Raw genomic sequence first — 14,135 nt, forward strand, 5'->3', positions numbered from 1 at the left:
TACAATCGATGTGACCTGCAAGCTTACATGCAGAGTTTTTGCAGCCCAAGGTGTGTATAGACAAAGCATTACCGCTGCAGCGTCTGTCCTTATTCTGCTAAAAAGCAAGATGGCGTCATGTTGATGAGCTGCGGAGAGACACGAGCGGAAGTGCAGCCGGAGAATTCATCTACGGCCGGAACCGCGATGCACGAGACGCTCCGTCCCCACCCTCGCCTCGCTTCCCGCCGCTCGTGTCTCTCGCCATATCTCTCGCTATACGTACATTTACATGGAAACCTCGCGGCGGAATCGTTTATCTCCGGTGACACGCCGACAGCTCGGCTGCTACGGCGGAGCAGATGCGGAGGTGGTTCAATTGGTCTTAATTTGCCGTCTCACTTCCACCGCACTTACGCTGATGAAGGCAGCCTTTCTTAAGGGAACCGGGGTTCTATTAAAAGCTTATTTAGCAGAAGCCAGAGGAATGATTAAAATTAGGCACAAGCCGAAATAAGAGGAAGAGCACGGGAGGGGATGTGCTTGTGCGGAGCGTGTTTTTGCCTTTTTTATGTCTTCCCTGAAGCAACAGCCAGCGTCTGTAATATTACTGTACAAGTTAAAGCTGAATAATGAAATCAGCGGCGGGATCGCACTCGGGAATTATTACCATTTTTTTTTTTCTTTTTAACACCCCCGTCAATTTTTGTCTCTTTCTCTTTCACAGAGTGGCCAGGTGCTTCAGTGTTTTCCCTCCCCTCACTTTTCTGTCCCTCTGTTCCTCACCTGGTAAGAACACTCACATTCATTCGCTCACCCACATATACGGCACAGAGGCTCTCGCCGTTTTTCCGATCCGTTACATAACCGCCGGCTCGGTGGCGTTGAATTGCGTCGTTTCAAAAGAACGGAGCGTTGATTTTTTTATTTTTTTTTGTTGTTGTTGTTAGTGTGCAGAGAATGTATGGCACTGTAACACAGGCATGGAGGAAGACAGTGTAGGATGCGATGCGGGGGACGACAACAACATGGCAGGGATGTATGATATCAACGCGACCTTAATTCGAGCGCATTTCAATCCGGTCGTAGAAAATCCGACAGGCGCGGAAAGCAATCTTAGGCAATCAGTCGATACCCGTGCTTTTTCAGACATCAAACGGAGGGATGTAACGGGGAAGGAATTCTGCACGGAAAAAAAAAAATATTCGGACTAATTTCGCAGCCAGAACAAACAAACTGGGTAATGGAGCGGCCGCTTCGTGTACGCGGATGAATTAGAAATGAGACGAGGGAGACATAAAAAGCCAAACAAAAGTAAAGCGTTATCTTACAAAGGTGCTGAACAGTTTGGCTGAGAATTCCCTTTCTCTTTGTCCCCTTGTTCACCTGAAATGTTTTACTTTAATTCAGAACTTGAACCCTTGACTCCCTTTTGGGCTGGAAAACACTTGAAACACTTGACCTGGAAGATTTCAATAAGCATATAAGGAATTTTGTTTACCTTTTGCTGTTTTTTGGTTTTTTTTTTTTTTTTTAATGCCCTTCAAACTAGTCTAAATGAATCGACGTTTGATTTCAAGTGCGATGGACTTGCAGTTACATTATTCAAGTGTTCCCTTTATTTTTTCAAGCAGTATATTTAACACAACTTACTGATAGCAATGTTGTTGTTCCTCTTCAGATTTTGGCCAATCCTCCAAGTACATATCTCCTAAGGAAGAACTGTTTGTTTGGTTTATCGGAGGGGAAGCTTTTGGAAATTAAATTGAATTTGGGAGCGAGCGGGGGGGGTCACTGAGAGAGGCAGACTCTTCAGGTTGCCAGGCTACTGGCCGCCATCAACTTAAAACTGATGTCGGTGCTAAGACGCCCAAATAAGGCAATCTTGAATCTCCGAAGAATCCACTCAACTTGACACTGAATATTCGGCGGTGACGAGGGAGTCAGATTTGGACTCGGAAAACGTCACAAAGTGTCCCGACTCCGGATATAGAGACTCTGCCGTTACGCCGTCAATTTCACAACGAGTCCGTTTGCGCTCCTGCCGTGTCGTTCCGCTAACCTCGTACGACACCACTTAGAAAAAGAAAAGCGCTGGCTGTGCGGTGCCTTCGTTTCAAAAGGTAGAGTTTGGTTTTCGCCACGCGGCGGTTGTTTATTTGCGTCACATTTGGATGTGAAATCGCTCTGACAAGACGATAACAGCCGACACACACCTGTTGACAGCAGACCTTAATGAATACTACGTCGCGGTGAATCTGACTACGGGAGCTCGCTAATATTGGTTACAGGAAGCCGCGTCCAGTATTCATGATGTTCTCATGCAAAATTGAGAGAATAGCTCAAATTTTCCATGTTAAAATGGAAGGACCTGAGGCACAACAGAAGCCAGCTCTCATGTGTAGTTCCCATCTGCCTGTTATTGCCAATTACAGGAATTGTTTACTACCGTCGAGGGACTTGGTAGGTCTGTTCTGTGTGTGTGTGTGTGTGTGTGTGTGTGTGTGTGTGTGCGCGCGTGCACGCCCACACGCATGCACGTGCACATGTGCCAGGTACCGCTCTTGTTGTCGGCGCGGGGACGTCCGCCTTCCCTTTCGGTAAATGCTAAATGCGCCGCGTTGCTAATGGGATTTTCCAGTCTGCAGACACTTCCCAAAACACACTCCTTCTCGGAGGTCGCCTCGCCAGATGGAGTTGATAGAGAGTTTCTCAAGCTGAAATTGGGCTTTCCGAAATAATGTCGCAGCCAAACAAAACAAGTGAGCAAAAGTAATCGGACGATTGTGTTGAATATGTTTAAACATAATTAATGTCAAAGTAGTTGTCGAGTCAGCGAAGCAGCTTCCTTTTTGCGAATGAAACCGTCGTCGCGCCGCTTTCCACGCAGTTAATATCAATTCATGGATGCAGAATTCTTGTTGAGCCGCATTTTGTAACAACGGTGCATTATGTAATAACAATTCTAAAGCATAGTGTATTTGTTTGTTAATTGAACTTATTTTACTTTAAAGTATTTGTAAAAGCTAGTCCTATTATTAGCATCACTGTATTAGCCTAGTCGCAGTACTTAGCAATTACTATCAGTACACTATTCAAAGGGTGCATAAGCAGAGAATATTCTATAAATTCCATGTTATTAGATTTCCTAGAGAATAAAAAAGTTGCAAATGTATTTTGTAATAATCTTCTCAAAATGTAATCACTTATTACATAATGCGTCAAAATGTGTTACAAAATGCGTTGGGCAGTTTATTACAAAATGCGGCCTTATTACAAAATGAAATGAAAAAGTTATTACATTTTGGACGTTTATTACAAAATGCACTGTTATTACAAAATAAGGCTCTTGAGGAGCGTTTTTTTCTTTCATGGGGTTTTATTTTAGAGCAACTATAAGAAGTCTGTAGAAAAGTTTGCCTCTGCCAGGGTGCAGGAGCATGACAAGAGCAGTGATGCACCAGAGCCTTCTGAATGAGAGGGAGAAAATGCATTTTTCTCCAAAGCTTCTTGCCTGATGTACATCATTTCCTCAGACTTGCAATAAGGCAGAGGTGTGTCAAGTTATAATGATGATCTAAAGTGGTCAGGGTAAAAGTGCTACTGGTAAAATGCATGAAAATACCCGGAAGACTGTCGGTCGTCCTCGAAAGCTTTCCAGGACGAGTAAATGATCTCAACTTGTAGAGCCCTGGAGAGCGGACTGCGTTCGGCCATTCGCGACCGATGGCGCCGGCCTGCAAAGCGCTCACCGGGCCATCGGGAGCAACCCGGGGTTCGGCGTCTTGCCGGAGGACGCGCTTTAATTAAAAGGCGAACGAGTAATTGATTAAACGTTACGCATCCGTTATATTAACTGGGAGGATTTCAGAGCGGAGACGACGCACGGTCGATAAAGACGGCTGTATTTACCGCCGTGTGTTTGCAGGGCTTTTCGCAGGGAGGTTCTCCTTTGAGATATGAGCTGTTTGGAAAGGCCCGAGGGGACGTTCGGCCCGGCTCGGCCAGCGAGTCCCTCTGTTAGTCTAAATACGCGCTGGGATTACATTCTGAGGCTGAAATGTTCCTGTTTGCGTGTGTGTGTGCATCTGTGTGACGCCGCCGCAGCCAGGCGAGCTAAAGGCTATTACTGGCCAACGGGGTTGCTATGGCGACCAGCGGTGTCTGCGAGGAGCAACATCTGCGGAGTGTTTGCTCTGTCCCTCGCTCTGCAAAGGAGGAACTCGAACTTTTTTTTTTTTTTTTTTTCCCGGGGGGGGGAAGCCGGCGCGAAATGTCTTTCCTCACCGGTGCTTTCAAACAGCACGGCCTCCGAGCGTGTCATTTATTGGCTAATAATTCAGTCGTATTTCCTCGGTTATGCTTTTCGGCGGGCCTTCAGTCAGCAGGCGTCCAGGGAGTCTGCTCGCTACTGGAAACTTGACATTCTGGGGAGGCATTTAACCCTTGACCCCTTGATACTCCATCCCTCCATAGTTCTCCTCTCTATATGGACATGTTCTATTTCAACAGCTCCTTTCTCCTGGCTGCCTTATCTGACGCTCAGCAAGGCACACATTTTCTTTTTAAAGGTACTTATTTGGTCAGTGGAAGAATTCTCTCATTTATGAACAACCCCTGCTTCACCGCCACCCCCTCACACACACACACACACACACTATCATCCCCGAGCACTATTCTCAAGCATGTGTTTATTGTGCTCCTTTCATTCAGGATTTTTCCCTCATTTACCATTTTAGTCCGGCGTCTTCGACGCAAAGGATTTCACATAATTTAGCAGACAGGGGATGGACAGTCTGTGTTCAGTGGAGATTGCGCCGTGCCGTTTCCATTTTTGAAGCGGTATTTTTTTCGTGAGACGTCATCACTTCTAGCGTGCAAGACGACATGATTCGGGCGGAAAGGAGAGTGAAAACACACCGCACGAGTTTAGCGGTGAAAAAACGGAATCCCTCGCAAATAAAATTTTATACCAGGCGGTGCACATCCATCAAACTTTGTGGTTCCGTGCGTGCATGTGTGTGCTTTGTATTTTTGACCATTTTTGGGCAAAGGCCCAGAAGATCCATCCAAAGGGTATGTGTAGTCGGGCAAACTCAACCTCCGACCCCCTAATCTGGTCTAAATGAGACTGTTTCTCTCCCTCGATTTATATCTCTCTCTCTGCTTCTGTCTCCTCCTCTGACACACACACACACACACACACACTCAATGCAATGCTGCCCAGAGTTGGTGATGTAACGTAGTAATTTTGGGATAATTTGGTATTTTCGCTCTGCAGGCATCTCTTTGCAAAGGCCAGTTACCTAACTTCTTTGTCACCTCCAAGTGAAACATCAATCCATTTGTGCCAAGATTAGACTAAGCTTGGAGTTAGATTACAGTTATGTTGTCGTTCATGCCGTGTCCTCATATGCCTGCAGAGAGATTATAACGTGGTAGTCAAAAAGCCATCTGGGCATCGTCATTGTTCACTCAATTCTGGTCCAACAAATCATTGAATAGAATGCAAACATGGCTATAATGAATAGACAGACATTAGCCTTATATCTGTGTGCTAACAGACGTGCCTTTAGCGCTCGCTCCTGAGCAACGGGCCTGACCAAAGTTGACATGAAATAAAAATAGCTCAATTTCCTTCAGAGAATATAATATGTTTTTTTTTTTAAATCCATCGATTCCATTTTGACATCTTTCTGAACGCCACGGGAGGACTTTCCTACCTGAGGCTATCAGACTTTTTAATTCCTCTCCCTTCAGCCGTAGGGAATCTTAAAATCATAAAACCTTAAAAAAAAAAAAAAAAAAAAAAAACCTCTCCCACTTACTGTAAATAGTAATAATTAAATTGTAATAACTTATCATAACTGTGAAATATTTCATTACAGCTACATGTACGATATTTTTTCATACTCTTGTGCACTCCTTATCTTTCACTTGTTACTTAATGACACTTTATAGTTTATTTTTATTTCTTATTCTCCCTTTTTCTCTCATTTTTTACTGTTTATACAATTTTTCTATTATTATTATATATTATCAATATTATTTATTATTGTTATATTTTTCTTGTAACTCTGGCACAACAATTTTCTTCAGGATAAATAAAGTTTATTCTTATTCTTATTCTAAAAGAATAAATATATGACACGGGTCATATATTACGCCAAATCATTTCGTAATATGTTATTGAAAGTTTAAATCTGTTCTCATCACAAATCTAATAACCACTCTGGACTTAAATTACCTCAACTAATTGATTTTTTTTTTTAAACATTGGGATACGGCCGCGACGAAATATAAGACTTGTATCTGCTTGAAATCCAATTATACCGTCTCCTCCCGGCTTATTGATAAGCGGAAATGAAGTTTCACATTCAAGTTTAAGTCACGATGAATATTTTTTTCAAATAATAGCGGCAAGAATGGAGGGTTTATGTCGTTTCGTGACGCTCCCTTAACACCGCATTGAATCCTTTTAAGTGATCCATGTTCTTTGTGAAATGCATGGCTGTCCAGATCCGCCAAGGTATAACAATATAGAAAAAATAGGTTATGTGCATATTGTTAAATCTCCCAGAGGATGTTCTATTTATCATCATTTTTGTGATTCGGCGAAATCGAGTCGCTCGATCGCCGCCGACCTTCCATTTTCCATCTAAGTAGGAAATACATGCTTAGCTAAACCGCGTCCAGCCCCCGAATGTGAACACAACATTAAGTAGTTGATTTGTGATAATGCACGGGCCTGACCCTTCTCCCTCATTACATTCTGGGAGCTCCCAAACTAAATGCCTTTTTAAACAGACGGACATGCCAGCCCATTACACATGCACACACACATTTTAAACCGCTGATTGTCGGTAACCCCTTACCCAGCCTTCACCTCTCCCCTCCCCTCTCTCTCCCAGTGACAGGACTCAGTGTTCTCATCACCCCCGGGTCAACGGGCTCCCTAAAACACACACATCCGCGCAAGTTAATATCCCCCATTTGGCAAAGGCTCACAGCCATCATTTATTGGGTGGACGCTCCATCCATTAGACCATGTGTTAAATTCTTTGTGTAACTCAATTTGGCAGGAGGCAGGATATGGACGGCTATATATAGAGCTCGTTTGAGCGTGTCTTTGCACGTGCACGTCCCAGAAACAGATACTAAAAGTTAGGGAGACTCTACTTTGCTTCAGTATGTTTCATGGGGTTTTTTTTTTCCTGTTGTTGCATCTGATAACTTTTTTTTTTTTTTTTTTTTTTTGGAGGGGAGTTCGTATTTGCACACGTGTCCTGCTGAGCTACTGTTTGGCATCATAGTAAGTGTCTGTGACTGAGAGACGGGATGTTTCCATCGTGTTCTCGAGGTAATTATGTAACCTGGTACCAATGAGTTAGCGAGCAGGATGATCCTCAACTATAAAAGGCAAAGAAGAGGGAAGGAGAGGGTCATTTGGCTTGGAAAAAGACATTCTTCCCTTAAATAGCATATTATGTCCCCAGTCATCGTCACAGGGACTCAGATTTATTAATATTATTATTATTTCTGTACGAACGGCATGAGATAAGCACGCCTATTATTTGTTTTCTTTTCCCCGACAGCCATTGTTCTCATTTCTATGTCACTGCTTTTATTGTTTAGAGTCGATGATCGATGAAGACCGCACAGCTTTTCCATGTGTAGAACCGCCGCTGTCGAAAATGAATCATCAGTGTGTAAAGCGCGGCAGCCGATCTGTTTTCCGCGGGACGTAACTGTGGCCTTAGACTTGCAGACGCCTGCAGGAGGTCACGAGGCGATGAGGCCTTTAGGACAACGGCACACGTAATATGCTCTCCTCCCTCCGACGGCTCCTGGAAAGCTCGTCCCTGGAAACCAGGAAGAGAATCTGTGACACGAGAGTAGCCCAGGCGGCGCCGAGCACCCGGAGTCCAGCGCCGAGGCCCAGCCGGTCCCCGGCGTCCGTGTGATTCGTCGGCCTTCGGAACACCTGACGCTTCGGTGCCGATTTTAGTCTCGGACTCTTGAGTTCTGCCCAACAGTGTACCGAGCCAAGTCGACGGGTCTCCTCCATTAATGTAAACTTCCTGCTTCCTTTTCCCCAATCGCTTGACGGTCGCCACCCAAAAGTCATTTTCTAGGACTCTCCAAACTCATGTACTGATGTTTTGCTTCTTGGTCCACCATTCTAGCCACCCAGCACTTGTCAGTGTTTCCAGAAGACCTCTGGACCGCATGTGCTTCAAAGGCCTCCGACACTGCGAGCGTTCACTGCAGTTGGTGGCCAGAACGAGCACTAATGACCTTCCAACCACAGCTGCAGGAAGTTGTTTCCACAATCCAGCCCCTTAACGTGGATAATTCAGTTTCCCCGGCCTTGGCCTCCCCCAGAATGCAGGACAAATTCCTTTCCAGATATGAACTGAAGACCTTGCGGATCCTCCACAAAACATTTCCAGCTCACCTGGATCGATGATTTGGGTTCTCCAGATCTTCCCCGCCACTTGATCCAATCTTTTCACCCGAGTGAAGTACTCCGTTACCGTGTACGGTGCACTTGTCAACAACCTTGTGCTCCAACGTGCAAATCCATGCTTAGCACAGACATGCCCGAGCAGCTCAACACTCGGGTTTACTTTAGGGAGTCGCTCCCATCCAAACTTTCTCGATCATCACCGACATGATCATTCAAGTTTGAGTCGTACCGCTCCTCCCGACGCGCCGACTCCGGCTCCATCCCCAAAAGAGAGTTATTTTTCATGCACCCACCCACGGCTGGTTGCCGTGACCTCTGACCTCCGTCTGCCATTCAGAATGAATCATTCCCGGTCGGCGAATCCACAGGATTTCGGTAGAAAACACAAACACGGGTAAGCTTATGAACTTTAATATTTCTATCTTAACAAAGAACCGTGACATTGGCGGTTGTTACAGAAAGTGACCTTTCCGCGTCTTCATCACAAGGTTTTTTTAAATCTGTGAAAACAGTTTTTTTTCCCCCCGCACACTCCCCTCGCAGGCACGCTGTCTTTGATAAAAAATTTGATGTATTTCCTGTCAGATATTCTTTGGGCTAAGAGGGCTAAGTGGCTTGGAGAAAACACACACTGAAAGAAACGAGAAACATAGCCAAGACAAATACACATACTTGAAAAAAAAATATATATCCACACGCACACTGCTTTTGGGAGGGCCACATAATCACTCACCGGCCCGATAGCCGACTCGGGAGTCCAATCGTGGATAAACCGAAAACCCCGCACGATAAATTCCAGAGACTTTCGTGATGCGATAGGATTCGCCGTCGCACTTTCAGACGACTCAATGTTTACTCAGCCCCGCGGCGCTCTGCGCTCATGATACACCGGGAGAAAATGTTTTTTTCAAGCCGGCGTTGTTGCGAAATCGAGGCCTTCTGATCGCCCACCACGCATTTTTACGTCACCGCGCTGCGTAACGGCTAAATCATATAAAAAGAGAAGCCGCTGCTAGAAATATTGATCTGCATGTTTATCACCCAGAGAATTTCTCCTATGGGGATCAATAAAGTATTATCTTATCTTATCTAACAGTGGCATAATCGGTGCTATAAACCACTATAGCCTGTGCCGAGACCTCCTATTTAATTACAGATTACCGGTTTCTTGTGTAAACAGCCACGCTCTTTATGGTGTGACTTCTAGGTGTGTGTTTGCAAAATATGGACGAAGACAAATCCCGTTGTAGCTGCTCCCGATCCCGCTTTATTAGTTTACGACCTTGTCTGAACATCACCTCCGGGCAAAATCGGGTCGCACTTTTCTTTCAGGACGGTGGAGTTCGTAGATTCCTTTTTACCGTCCGGGTTGAGTAAAATTTCCCGAATTATCATCGTCCGCTGGATCTGCCCCACCGGTTCTTCATTTAAATCCGGTATTTAATCTCCCGCGGGGCGGTTGATACCTCGAGAGTGGTGTCGGGGCAACCGTATGGGTGAAAAGACTCATTAACACCTTGATGAGCCATATGGGTCACTCTCCCAGCCGGGCATCAATGAAGCGTTGGGTCGAGCAGGGGCGTGAACGGATGTCGTCTCGGGTCGCCACGCCTTCGTGCGAATCTGTTGGGTCACACGAGTCCAAACCTAGATGGGCGTTTTACTGCCTGGAGTGTGACCTCAGAGCACAACGCTACGGGGCGTCAAAGAGTGACGGTGCTCTGGTATTAATAACGATACCGCCTGTGGACGCCTTCTTTTCCTAACATTGCACTAATTTCGCTTTTTTTCGTCTGTCGTTTTTTCGAATGTTATCGGTGATCTGACATATTTTCGTGTGCGTGTTCCAGACATTTTCATGCGGCGTTCTAGTCGTGGCAAAATGTGACGCGCTGTATTTCCAGGACTTGAATTGAGTGCATATTAAAAAAAAACAAAATAGAAATATGTGTTTCTCTTGCAAACCTTGTGGCCTTCCTTCCAGAGCTTACTTTCACCTGAGGTTCTCCATTTTAGGCACAGAAATGACAAGTCTGTCGACTAGTATTTTTGCAGTGGAGTTGATCTGCGTCAACATCCACCCGTCACCGAGCGAGCAGCACCAGATTACCGTACGAATTAAATGAAATGGTACGCATCAGGCCTTTTACGGTTAATGCAAGGCATCCGTTACTTTTTACTTTCATTTTCACAAGCGTTTCCTCTTTGTATGTCTTGCGTTCCTATCTTACGCTCACTCTCACTAGCAGCCATGTCTGCTTGTTTGGTAGCTCTTAATTTTAATTGTAATGTAAAACTAGCCGGTGTTTGATTCTAAGGGATCAGGGGATCAATGATTGTCGGCAAAACATATTTATTATGTATTTATATTGAACGGTTTGTTATGGAGAATCCCAATTGCAGGCCAAATCAGTTCTGGTGTGCGAGCCTCACCTCCATCCCGGTGTCACCTCACATGAACTACGATACCTTAAACTACTTAAACTACAGTTATGGTTGCAGGTTGGAGATTGGGATTGGGATTATTGTCTGAGCCCTTTTTTATCCAATTGATCTCCAGGACCTCAGACTGGTTTGTCTTGGCGTAATCGTATCTCCTCTTGATTTATTTACCAAATGAGTGAGGATACAAGATTTGGTTCAAAATAGAGCACTTAAAGTTTTGTTTCATTTAGGTTTAATTTCATTCTGACAATGCCGGAGTTGTCTGATGGACAAAAACAAAATCTTTTTTATCCCTCGGTGGCAGTGGATTTTGTTTTTTTGTTTTTTTTTTTCTGATTAGACGATGGCAAAAGTCAATACAAGTGAGTTTATAGAGTGTGTGTCCTAAGATGGCTTCAGCCTTGAGGACCGCTCTGACCTTAAAAGTACCAGAGGATGATGGATGGAATTGTTGTTGGAAGGGCAAATTAAGGAATATAGGGGGTCCGGTCAGGCAACTTTTGTTCCTCCTCATTCTTTTCGGAAGCTCCGAAGAGAAATGATGTCGATGTTGACGAAAAGCCATACGCTTTCAGTATCTTGCTTTGCAGCCGCACTCACAAGAGTGCATCTCGTGCGCTGGTTTCGCTTGTTCGTAGCTTTGTGGGTGACGAGTGACGAGAGCCATGAAGCCACAAAAGCCCTGAAACGAGGCAAAAATAAAATGCCAGATTTAAATGGTGTTAATTATGTTATTTCATGAAGATTTTCACTGATTTCTTTCAAATTCGTAGGTCATTTTTTGCATATTTTTGGTTAACTTTTTACCAGTTTACACAGGGACGTTTTCAAAATAAACGTAGAAACCGATGAACAATTGGTCACTGTGAATGAAATGAATTTATGGATATTTATTTTTGTAGCAGCTAGTTTTTGCCCAGCCATTTTGTCAAGTGACAGTAGAAGAATCAGGTGGTTTGCGCACGTGTTATTGTGTAGAATATCATGGTTCATCACCGTAATCTGAAAATGAAGCCACATGACCACCAAGCTAATCAAGATGCCATACTATATTTTTTTCTCCATTATTTTCTTGGACACGCTGCTTTTTTCACGGACACAGTCGCCGTTTTGCAGAAGCATCACAGCCACAGTTAATTTCATTTACAATATGCGGATTCCCTTTTAGTCTTGTAAACATTTTTTTTTTTTTTTTTTTATCGGCAAAGCTTCTTTTGCCCTGGGAAACTTGAACCTGACCGTGCCGAAGGTCTAGTTTGTTAAGTCGGGCGGTGTCAAATGCCATTTAGCACAGATTTGGGATAAATGCAAACATGCATCCTCTGGCTTAGAAGGTATTTTGAGAGTTTACCCTTTTACAGCAGTCAAATCCTAATGGGTTTTTAGTTTTGAACAGACAGTTCCCGCTTCATGCGCGTTGAGTCCCCAATTATCCATGTTATTTTGTACACAGATAAATCTTGACTGACAAGTGGGTTTAACGACTCCAATGATCTTTTCGGTAGCACACATTGGCTTTCCCTCAAATTTCAAGAGATTTAATGAACTTTATCGTAAGTGAAAATGATTGCAAATGGGCAAAGCTCTTAAAACCATCTGTTAACCTAAATCACCTCTTTATAAGTGAATAAGATTTAACATCTGCTCACAATTACACTTGATACTTTTCACCTTCCCATTAATTCCTTGGAAACAGCTGGCGGCGGCATATTTTTGCCGAAAACGAAAACTTCTTTTCCCGAATTTCAGGCGATAATGGAAAAGCAGATTAATGAAACTTGCGTCGGAATAACAATTGATATGAATGTGGTATGAGCAAGTCAGTGTTGGGGAAAAAAAAAAAGGCTTTTGTTATGTTTTTATTGCCTGACAGTCAATAACGGAAGAGGGTTCTGAGAATAAAAATTGTCAAAGGAACAGCGCTAATGGTGGCGGCGCTGTATTCTCTGCATGGTCGTGCAATTTAATTTACCGCGGCGACGGTAGCCTGTTTTGCGGAGTTCAAGATGGCAAATTTGTATAATACCTCACATGCAATCAAAGCACTTTTAAGGAAAGTGGAAATGCTTTTTCCTTCATCAGAATCAGAAAAGGGGGGCAACTGGGGGACAACACAGGGTAGCGGTTTCAAATTCTGAACGCCGAGAAATTTATGGGTGGAAGATGTGGGACTGATCCTGAGGAATCATACCTATCCCAGGATTGGAACCGGAGTGTGGTAAATCTAATCTCAAAGAATCTAATGCTCGGAGGTCCGTTGTTACGCTCAGCGACTGACCTCGTGACGTGCAGGATGTACAATATTGTTCATAAACACCAGGTTCAGAGATTATTTTGTACTTACCGTGGAATGCAAACCGCATCGCTCCATCCCATATCCAAGATTTACATCTTAGATATTGTCAAGTGATGACATGATCTTTACATAACATTGTCTTTCTCTCTGACACTAACCAGCTATTTGAAGTTGAGTTTGACACAGAGAATTTTTTTTTTTTTCATTTTATAAAGCTATAAACAGGTGAATGATATTAAAAAGCCTGACAGATTCAATCCATTCATGCGGTAGATATGATTTTTTTTTTTTCAGCAAAGGTTAGCACAGTGTTGTCTGAGGGTTGCAGGTCTCCAACCAATCTGGAATTAAAAAAAATGCTAAAAATATACGTTTATCATTCATAAAGTGGAGTTAAAACTGCAAACCTTAGTTTCGTAGTTCTTACTTCCTATCCGTGGATGTGGTATCAGCCACCTCGGCTTGGCCTCCATGCGTTCGCTCGTGTCCGCTGGACTGCGTCCCCAGCCGACCCTTACGCTGCCGGATGACTGATGTAACTGTAGCCTAATTTTAGTTTATGAGGTGCGGGACCGCTGGGTGTTGCCCTCGGTGCCAGTGCAGATGAGAAGGCTGGGAACAGCGTTCCTCACGAGGCCCTTATCTATCGTAATTATCTCATTGTCAGGGGTTGGACAGGGAACTCGGACCTTCCTCGCCTTTTTTTTTTTTTTTTTTTTTCACTCTTCCCTCAGTTCCTCATGTGCACAACACACACCTATATGTCCGCGAGCTCGGAGACCTGACGTGACACGCTGGCGTGGCCTCACAGAACCTTAGAGTGACGATCTGCAATTGGACAGATTTCATCCCGTGGAGGACAATGTTATCTAACGCATTCTGTTGAGAGTGGCGAGATCTAGGCTAACATCAGACAGGCACAACCCAATTAGTCCAAATTAGATA

The 14,135-nt window shown here is 44.1% G+C and overlaps 1 protein-coding gene across 4 annotated transcripts in view; it reads left to right on the plus strand.

The window, feature by feature from the left end:
* Positions 1 to 14,135, plus strand: part of plcb4b (phospholipase C, beta 4b) — an 81,584-nt gene that overhangs the window by 22,954 nt on the left and 44,495 nt on the right. For 2 of the 4 annotated variants that reach the window (XM_086166993.1, XM_086166989.1), the window contains exon 3: positions 707 to 768. The exons of 1 other annotated variant lie outside the window; for it this stretch is intronic. The gene's annotated coding sequence lies outside the window, so the exon portion shown is untranslated. Of the gene's footprint in view, positions 1 to 704; positions 769 to 14,135 lie in introns of those variants that run through there. One more of the 4 variants, XM_086166992.1, reaches the window with a different exon arrangement.

The sequence above is a fragment of the Fistularia commersonii genome, chromosome 20 (assembly GCF_037954325.1).
Source record: "Fistularia commersonii isolate RoL2024-O1a breed Wild chromosome 20, RoL_Fcom_v1.0, whole genome shotgun sequence".
In the NCBI taxonomy this organism is placed as follows: Eukaryota; Metazoa; Chordata; class Actinopteri; order Syngnathiformes; family Fistulariidae; genus Fistularia; species Fistularia commersonii.